We start from the raw sequence: 9,401 nt of genomic DNA, 5'->3' as shown, positions 1-9,401 counted from the left end.
ACTTCGCTCGTAACCCTTTGATGTCCAAACATAGTCGTCCAATATATCGATCTTTATGTATCGGCCATTTCGAGACTCCTCGTCATGTCCGTGATCAAATCCGAGACTCCGAACTACCTTCGGTACATCAAAACACATAAACTCATAATACCGATCGTCACCGAACGTTAAGCAGGCGGACTCTACGGGTTCGAGAACTATGTAGACATGACTGAGACATGTCTCCGGTCAATAACCAATAGCGGAACCTGGATGCTCATATTGGTTCCTACATAATCTACAAAGATCTTTATCGGTCAAAACGCATAACGATATACGTTGTTCCCTTTGTCATCGGTATGTTACTTGCCTGAGATTCGATCATCGGTATCTCAATAGCTAGTTCAATCTCCTTACTGGCAAGTCTCTTTACTCATTCCGTAATGCTACATCCCGTAACTAACTCATTAGTTACATTGCTTACAAGGCTTATAGTGATGTATATTACCGAGAGGGCCCAGAGATACCTCTCCGACAATCGGAGTGACAAATCCCAATCTTGATCCATGCCAACTCAACAAACACCATTAGAGACACCTGTAGAGCACCTTTATAATCACCCAGTTACGTTGTGACATTTGGTAGCACACAAAGTGTTCCTCCGGTATTCGGGAGTTGCATGATCTCATAGTCATAGGAACATGCATAGTTATGGAGAAAGCAATAGCAACAAACTAAACGATCATCGTGCTAAGCTAACGGATGGGTCAAGTCAATCACATCATTCTTTAATGATGTGATCCCGTTAATCAAATGACAACTCATGTCTATGGTTAGGAAATATAACCATCATTCATTCAACGAGCTAGTCAAGTAGAGGCAAACTAGTGACACTTTGTTTGTCTATGTATTCACACATGTACTAAGTTTCCAGTTAATACAATTCTAGCATGAATAATAAACATTTATCATGATATAAGGAAATATAAATAACAACTTTACTATTGCCTCTAGGGCATATTTCGTTCAGTATCCCACTTGCACTAGAGTCAATAATCTAGATTACATTGTAATGATTCTAACACCCATGGAGTCTTGGTGCTGATCATGTTTTTCTCGTGAGAGAGATTTAGTCAACGGGTCTACAACATTCAGAACCGTATGTTTCTTGCAAATCTCTATGTCTCCCTCCTTGACTTGATCGCGGATGGAATTGAAGCGTCTCTTGATGTGCTTGGTTCTCTTGTGAAATCTGGATTCCTTTGCAAAGGCAATTGCACCAGTATTGTCATAAAAGATTTTCATTGGACCCAATGTACTAGGTATGACACCTAGATCGGATATGAACTCCTTCATCCAGACTCCTTCATTTGCTGCTTCCGAAGCAGCTATGTATTCCGCTTCACACGTAGATCCCACCACAACGCTCTGCTTGGAACTGCACCAACGGACAGCTCCTCCATTTAATAAAAATATGTATCTGGTTTGTGACTTAGAGTCATCCGGATCAGTGTCAAAACTTGCATCGACGTAACCATTTATGACGAGCTCTTTGTCACCTCCATATACGAGAAACATATCCTTAGTCCTTTTAGGTATTTCAGGATATTCTTGACCGTTGTCCAGTGATCCACTCCTGGATTACTTTGGTACCTCCCTGCTAAACTGATAGCAAGGCACACATTAGGTCTGGTACACAGCATTGCATACATGATAGAGCCTATGGCTGAAGCATAGGGAACACCTTTCATTTTCTCTCTATCTTCTGCAGTGGTCAGGCATTGAGTCTGACTCAATTTCACACCTTGTAATACAGGCAAGAACCCTTTCTTTGCCTGATCCATTTTGAACTTCTTCAAAACTTTATCAAGGTATGTGCTTTGTGAAAGTCCAATTAAGCGTCTTGATCTATCTCTATAGATCTTGATGCCCAATATATAAGCAGCTTCACCGATGTCTTTCATAGAAAAATTCTTATTCAAGTATCCTTTTATGCTATTCAGAAATTCAGTATCATTTCCGATCAACAATATGCCATTTACATATAATATCAGAAATGATACGGAGCTTCCACTCACTTTCTTGTAAATACATGCTTCTTTAAAAGTCTGTACAAAACCATATGCTTTGATCACACTATCAAAGCGTATATTCCAACTCCGAGAGGCTTGCACCAGTCCATAAATGGATCGCTGGAGCTTGCACACTTTGTTAGCAACTTTTGGATCGACAAAACCTTCTGGTTGCATCATATACAACTCCTCTTCCAGAAATCCATTAAGGAATGCAGTTTTGACATCCATTTGCCAAATTTCATAATCATAAAATGCGGCAATTGCTAACATGATTTGGACGGACTTAAGCATCGCTACGGGTGAGAAGGTCTCATCGTAGTCAACTCCTTGAACTTGTCGAAAACATTTTGCAAAAAGTCGAGCTTTGTAGACAGTAACATTACCATCAGCGTCAGTCTTCTTCTTGAAGATCCATTTATTCTCTATGGCCTGCCGATCAACGGGCAAGTCAACCAAAGTCCATACTTTGTTCTCATACATGGATCCCATCTCAGATTTCATGGCCTCAAGCCATTTTGCGGAATCTGGGCTCATCATCGCTTCCTCATAGTTTGTAGGTTCGCCATGGTCAAGTAACATGACTTCCAGAATAGGATTATCATACCACTCTGGTGCGGATCTTACTCTGGTTGACCTACGAGGTTCGGTAGTAACTTGATCCGAAGTTTCATGATCATCATCATTAGCTTCCTCATTTACTAGTGTAGGAATCACTGGAATTGATTTTAGTGATGAATTACTTTCCAATAAGGGAGAAGGTACAATTACCTCGTCAAGTTCTACTTTCCTCCCACTCACTTCTTTCGAGAGAAACTCCTTCTCTAGAAAGGATCTATTCTTAGCAACGAATATCTTGCCTTTGGATCTATGATAGAAGGCATACCCAACAGTCTCCTTTGGGTATCCTATGAAGACACATTTCTCCGATTTGGGTTCGAGCTTATCAGGTTGATGCTTTTTCACATAAGCATCGCATCACCAAACTTTAAGAAACGACAACTTGGGTTTCTTGCCAAACCATAGTACATAAGGTGTCGTCTCGATGCATTTAGATGGTGCCCTATTTAACGTGAATGCAGCCGTCTCTAAAGCATAACCCCAAAAAGATAGCAGTAAATCAGTGAGAGACATCATAGATCGCACCATATCTAGTAATGTACGATTACGACGATCGGACATACCATTACGCTGTGGTGTTCCAGGTGGCGTGAGTTGCGAAACTATTCCGCATTGTTTCAAATGAAGTCCAAACTCATAACAAAAATACCCACCTCCATGATCAGATCGTAGAAACTTGGTTTTCTTGTTACGATGATTTTCCACTTCACTCTAAAATTCTTTGAACTTTTCAAATGTTTCAGACTTATGTTTCATCAAGTAGATATACCCATATCTGCTCAAATCATCTGTGAATGTGAGAAAATAACGATATCCGCCGCGAGCTTCAATGTTCATTGGACCACATACATCAGTATGTAAGATTTCCAATAACTTTGTTGCTCGCTCCATTGTTCCGGAGAACGGAGTTTTAGTCATCTTGCCCATGAGGCATGGTTCGCAAGTACCAAGTGATTCCATAAGTCCATCAGAATGGAGTTTCTTCATGCGCTTTACACCAATATGACCTAAATGGCAATGCCACAAATAAGTTGCACTATCATTATCAACTCTGCATCTTTTGGCTTCAATACTATGAACATCTGTATCACTACTATCAAGATTTAGTAAAAATAGACCACTCATCAAGGGTGCATGACCATAGAATATATTACTCATATAATAGAACAACCATTATTCTCTGATTTAAATGAATAAATGTCTCGCATTAAATAAGATCCATATATAATGTTCATGCTCAGCGCTGGCACCAAATAACAATTATTCAGGTCTAAAACTAATCCCGGAGGTAGATGTAGAGGTAGCGTGCCGACCGCGATCACATCGACCTTGGAACCATTTCATACGCGCATCGTCACCTCGTCCTTAGCCAATCTTTGCTTAATCCGTAGCCCCTGTTTCGAGTTGCAAATGTTAGCAACTGAACCGGTATCAAATACCCAGGCACTACTGCGAGCATTAGTAAGGTACACATCAATAACATGTATATCAAATATAACTTTCACTTTGCCATCCTTCTTCTCCGCCAAATACTTGGGGCAGTTCCGCTTCCAGTGACCACTTCCTTTGCAGTAGAAGCACTCAGTCTCAGGCTTAGGTCCAGACTTGGGTTTCTTCACTTGAGCAGCAACTGGCTTGTTGTTCTTTTTGAAGTTCCCCTTCTTCCCTTTACCCTTTTTCTTGAAACTGGTGGTCTTGTTGACCATCAACACTTGATGCTCCTTCTTGATTTCTACCTTCGCAGCCTTTAGCATTTTGAAGAGCTCGGGAATCGTCTTATCCATCCCTTGAATATTATAGTTCATCACGAAGCTCTTGTAGCTTGGTGGCAGTGATTGAAGAACTCTGTCAATGACACTATCATCAGGAAGATTAACTCCCGGCTAAGTCAAGTGGTCGTGGTACCCAGACATTCTGAGTATATGTTCACTGACAGAACTATTCTCCTCCATCTTGCAGCTGTAGAACTTATTGGAGACTTCATATCTCTCAATCCAGGCATTTGCTTGAAATATTAACTTCAACTCTTGAAACATCTCATATGCTCCATGACGTCCAAAAGGTCGTTGAAGTCTCGGTTCTAAGCCGTAAAGCATGGCACTCTGCACTATCGAGTAGTCATCAGCTTTGCTCTGCCAGGTGTTCATAACATCTGCGTTGCTCCTGCAGCGGGTTTGTCACCTAGCGGTGTGTAATTCTTTTGTGCAGCAATGAGGATAATCCTCAAGTTACGGACCCAGTCCGTGTAGTTGCTACCATCATCTTTCAACTTAGCTTTCTCTAGGAACGCATTAAAATTCAACGGAACAACATCACGGGCCATCTATCTACAACAACATAGACATGCAAAATACTATCAGGTACTAAGTTCATGATAAATTAAAGTTTGATTAATCAAATTACTTAAGAACTCCCACTTAGATAGACATCTCTCTAATCATCTAAGTGATCACGTGATCCATATCAACTAAACCATGTCCGATCATCACGTGAGATGGAGTAGTTTTCAATGGTGAACATCACTATGTTGATCATATTTTCTATATGATTCACGCTTGACCTTTCGGTCTCCAGTGTTCTGAGTCCATATCTGCATATGCTAGGCTCGTCAAGTTTAACCCGAGTATTCCGCGTGTGCAAAACAGGCTTGCACCTGTTGTATGTGAACGTAGAGCTTATCACACCCAATCATCACGTGGTGTCTCGGCACGACGACTGTAGCAACGGTGCATACTCAGGGAGAACACTTATACCTTGAAATTTAGTGAGAGGTCATCTTATAATGTGATACGTCTCCAACGTATCTATAATTTTTTATTGCTCCATGCTATATTATCTACTGTTTTGGGCAATATTGGGCTTTATTTTCCACTTTTATATTATTTTTCGGACTAACGTATTAACCGGAGGCCCAGCCCAGATTTGTTGTTTTATGCCTATTTCAATGTTTCGAAGAAAAGGAATATCAGACGGAGTCGAAACGGAACGAAATCAACTAGAGAAGTTATTTTTGGAAGGAAACACACTTGATGGACTTGGACCCCACGTCAAGGAAGGAACGATGTGCTCACGAGGGTGGGCCCCCCCTAGGGCGCGCCCCCTGTTTCGTGGGGCCCTCGTGGCTCCCCTGACGTACCTCCTGCACTCATATATACCTACGTGACCTAAAACTTTCAGAACGCACAATAGATCGAGAGTTCCGCCGCCAGAAGCCTCCGTAGCCACCAAAAGTAAATCGGGACCCCGTTCCGGCACCCTGCCGGTGGGGGAAATCCCTCTCTGGTGGCCATCTTCATCATCCCAGTGCTCTCCATGACGAGGAGGGAGTAGTTCTCCCTCGGGGCTGAGGGTATGTACAAGTAGCTATGTGTTTGATCTCTCTCTCTCTCTCGTGTTCTTGATTTGGCACGATCTTGATGTATCGCGAGCTTTGCTATTATAGTTGGATCTTATGTTTCTCCTCCCCCTCTTCTCTCTTGTAATGAATTGAGTTTCCCCTTTGAAGTAATCTTATCGGATTGAGTCTTTAAAGATTTGAGAACACTTGATGTATGTCTTGCCGTGGATATCTGTGGTGACAATGGGATATCACATGATTCACTTGATGTATGTTTTGGTGATCAACTTGCGGGTTCCGCCCATGAACCTATGCATAGGGGTTGGCACACGTTTTCATCGTGATTCTCCAGTAGGAACTTTGGGGCACTCTTTGAGGTCCTCTGTGTTGGTTGAATAGATGAATCTGAGATTGTGTGATGCATATCGTATAATCAAACCCATGGATACTTGAGGTAACATTGGAGTATCTAGGTGACATTAGGGTTTTGGTTGATTTGTGTCTTAAGGTGTTATTCTAGTACGAACTCTAGGGCTGTTTGTGACACTTATAGGAATAGCCCAACGGATTGATTGGAAAGAATAACTTTGAGGTGGTTTCGTACCCTACCATAATCTCTTCGTTCGTTCTCCGCTATTATTGACTTTAGAGTGACTCTTTGTTGCATGTTGAGGGATAGTTATGTGATCCAATTATGTTAGTATTGTTGAGAGGACTTGCACTAGTGAAAGTATGAACCCTAGGCCTTGTTTCAACACATTGCAATACCGTTTACGCTCACTTTTATCACTTGCTACCTTGTTGTTTTTATAATTTCAGATTACAAATACTCATATCTACTATCCATATACCACTTGTTTCACCATCTCTTCGCCGAACTGGTGCACCTATACAATTTACCATTGTATTGAGTGTGTTGGGGACACAAGAGACTCTTTGTTATTTGGTTGCAGGGTTGCTTGAGAGAGACCATCTTCATCCGCCTCCTACGGATTGATAAACCTTAGGTCATCCACTTGAGGGAAATTTGCTACTGTCCTACAAACCTCTGCACTTGGAGGCCCAACAACGTCTACAAGAAGAAGGTTGTGTAGTAGACATCATAATGCTACTGCCGAACTAAGCAAAATAAGATGCATAAAGGATAAACATCACACGCAATCAATATAAGTGCTATGATTTGGCCATCATCATCCTGTGCCTTTGATCTCCATCTCCAAAGCACCATCATGATCACCATCATCACCGGATTGACACCTTGATCTCCATCTAAGCATCATTGTCGTCTCGCCAACTATTGCTTCTACGACTATCACTACCGCTTAGTGATAAAGTAAAGCAATTACTTGGCGATTGCATTTCCTACACTAAAGCGACAACCATATGGCTCCTGCCACTTGCCGATAACTGTGTTACAAAACATGATCATCTCATACAAAAAAATTTAGCATCATGTCTTGACCATATCACATCACAACATGCCATGCAAAAACAAGTTAGACGTCCTCTACTTTGTTGTTGCAAGTTTTACGTGGCTGCTACGGGCTGAGCAAGAACTGTTCTTACCTACGCATCAAAAAACCACAACGTGCTATAGTGATTGCTTTTTGATCTTCAGAAAGAACCCTGTTCATTGAATCTGATTCAACTAAAGCTAGAGAAACAGACACCCACTAGCCACCTATGTGCGAAGCACGTCGGTAGAACCAGTCTCTCGTAAGCGTATGCGTAATGTTGGTCTGGGCCGCTTCATCCAACAATGCCGCTGAATCAAGAATCAACTAGTGACGACAAGCAATATCTATATACCCACGCCCACAACTCCTTTGTGTTCTACTCGTGCATATAACATCTACGCATAAACCTAGCTCGGATGCCACTATTGGGGAACGTAGTAATTTCAAAAAAATTCCTACGCACACGCAAGATCATGGTGATGCATAGCAACGAGAGGGGAGAGTATCGTCTATGTACCCTCGTAGACCGTAAGCGGAAGCGTTATGATAGCGCGGTTGATGTAGTCGTACGTCTTCATGATCGACCGATCTAGTACCGAAGATACGGCACCTCTGTGATCTGCACACGTTCAGCTCGGTGACATCCCGCAAACTCACAATCCAGTAGAGCTTCGAGGGAGAGCTTCGTCAGCACGACAGCGTGATGACGGTGATGATGTTGCTACCGGAACAGGGTTTCACCTAAGCACCGCTACAATATTACCGAGGTGGATTATGGTGGAGGGGGGCACCGCACACGGCTAAAGATCAATGATCAACTTGTGTCTATGGGGTGCCGCCCTCCCTGTATATAAAGGAGTGGAGGAGGGGGAGGGCCGGCCCTCCTATTGCATGCCCCATGGGGAGTCCTACTCCCACCGGGAGTAGGATCCCCCCCCCCTTCCATGTAGTAGGAGTAGGAGAACGAAGGAGGAAAGAGGGAGAAGGAAAGGGGGGCGCCGCCCCCCCTTCCTAGTCCAATTCAGACTAGAGGGGGAGGGGCGTGCGGCCTGCCCTGCCGGCCCCTCCTCTCTTTCCACTAAGGCCCATTAAACTCCCGGGGGGTTCCGGTAACCCCCCGGTACTCCGGTATATGCCCGAACTTCACTCGGAACCCTTCCGATGTCCAAACATAGTCGTCAAATATATTGATCTTTATGTCTTGACCATTTTGAGACTCCTCGTCATGTCCATGATCAAATCTGGGACTCCAAACTACCTTCGGTTCATCAAAACACATAAACTCATAATACAATCGTCACCGAACGTTAAGCGTGCGGACCCTACGGGCTTGAGAACTATGTAGACATGACCGAGACATGTCTCCGGTCAATAACCAATAGCAGAACCTGGATGCTCATATTGGTTCCTACATATTCTACGAAGATCTTTATCGGTCAAACCGCATAACGATATACGTTGTTCCCTTTGTCATCGGTATGTTACTTGCGTGAGATTCGATCGTCGGTATCTCAATACCTAGTTCAATCTCATTACCGGAAAGTCTCTTTACTCGTTCCGTAATGCTACATCCCGTAACTAACTCATTAGTTACACTGCTTGCAAGGCTTATAGTGATGGATATTACCGAGAGGGCCCAGAGATACCTCTCCGACAATCGGAGTGACAAATCCCAATATTGATCCATGCCAACTCAACAAACACCATCGGAGACACCTGTAGAGCACCTTTATAATCACCCAGTTACGTTGTGACGTTTGGTAGCACACAAAGTGTTCCTCCGGTATTCAGGAGTTGCATGATCTCATAGTCATAGGAACATGTATAGTTATGGAGAAAGCAATAGCAACAAACTAAACGATCATCGTGCTAAGCTAACGGATGGGTCAAGTCAATCACATCAGTCTCTAATGATGTGATCCCGTTAATCAAATG

Source organism: Triticum aestivum, chromosome 6A, assembly GCF_018294505.1.
Source record: "Triticum aestivum cultivar Chinese Spring chromosome 6A, IWGSC CS RefSeq v2.1, whole genome shotgun sequence".
NCBI lineage: Eukaryota > Viridiplantae > Streptophyta > Magnoliopsida > Poales > Poaceae > Triticum > Triticum aestivum.
The sequence above is the reverse complement of the archived record's forward strand: the minus strand, read 5'-3'. Positions refer to the sequence as shown.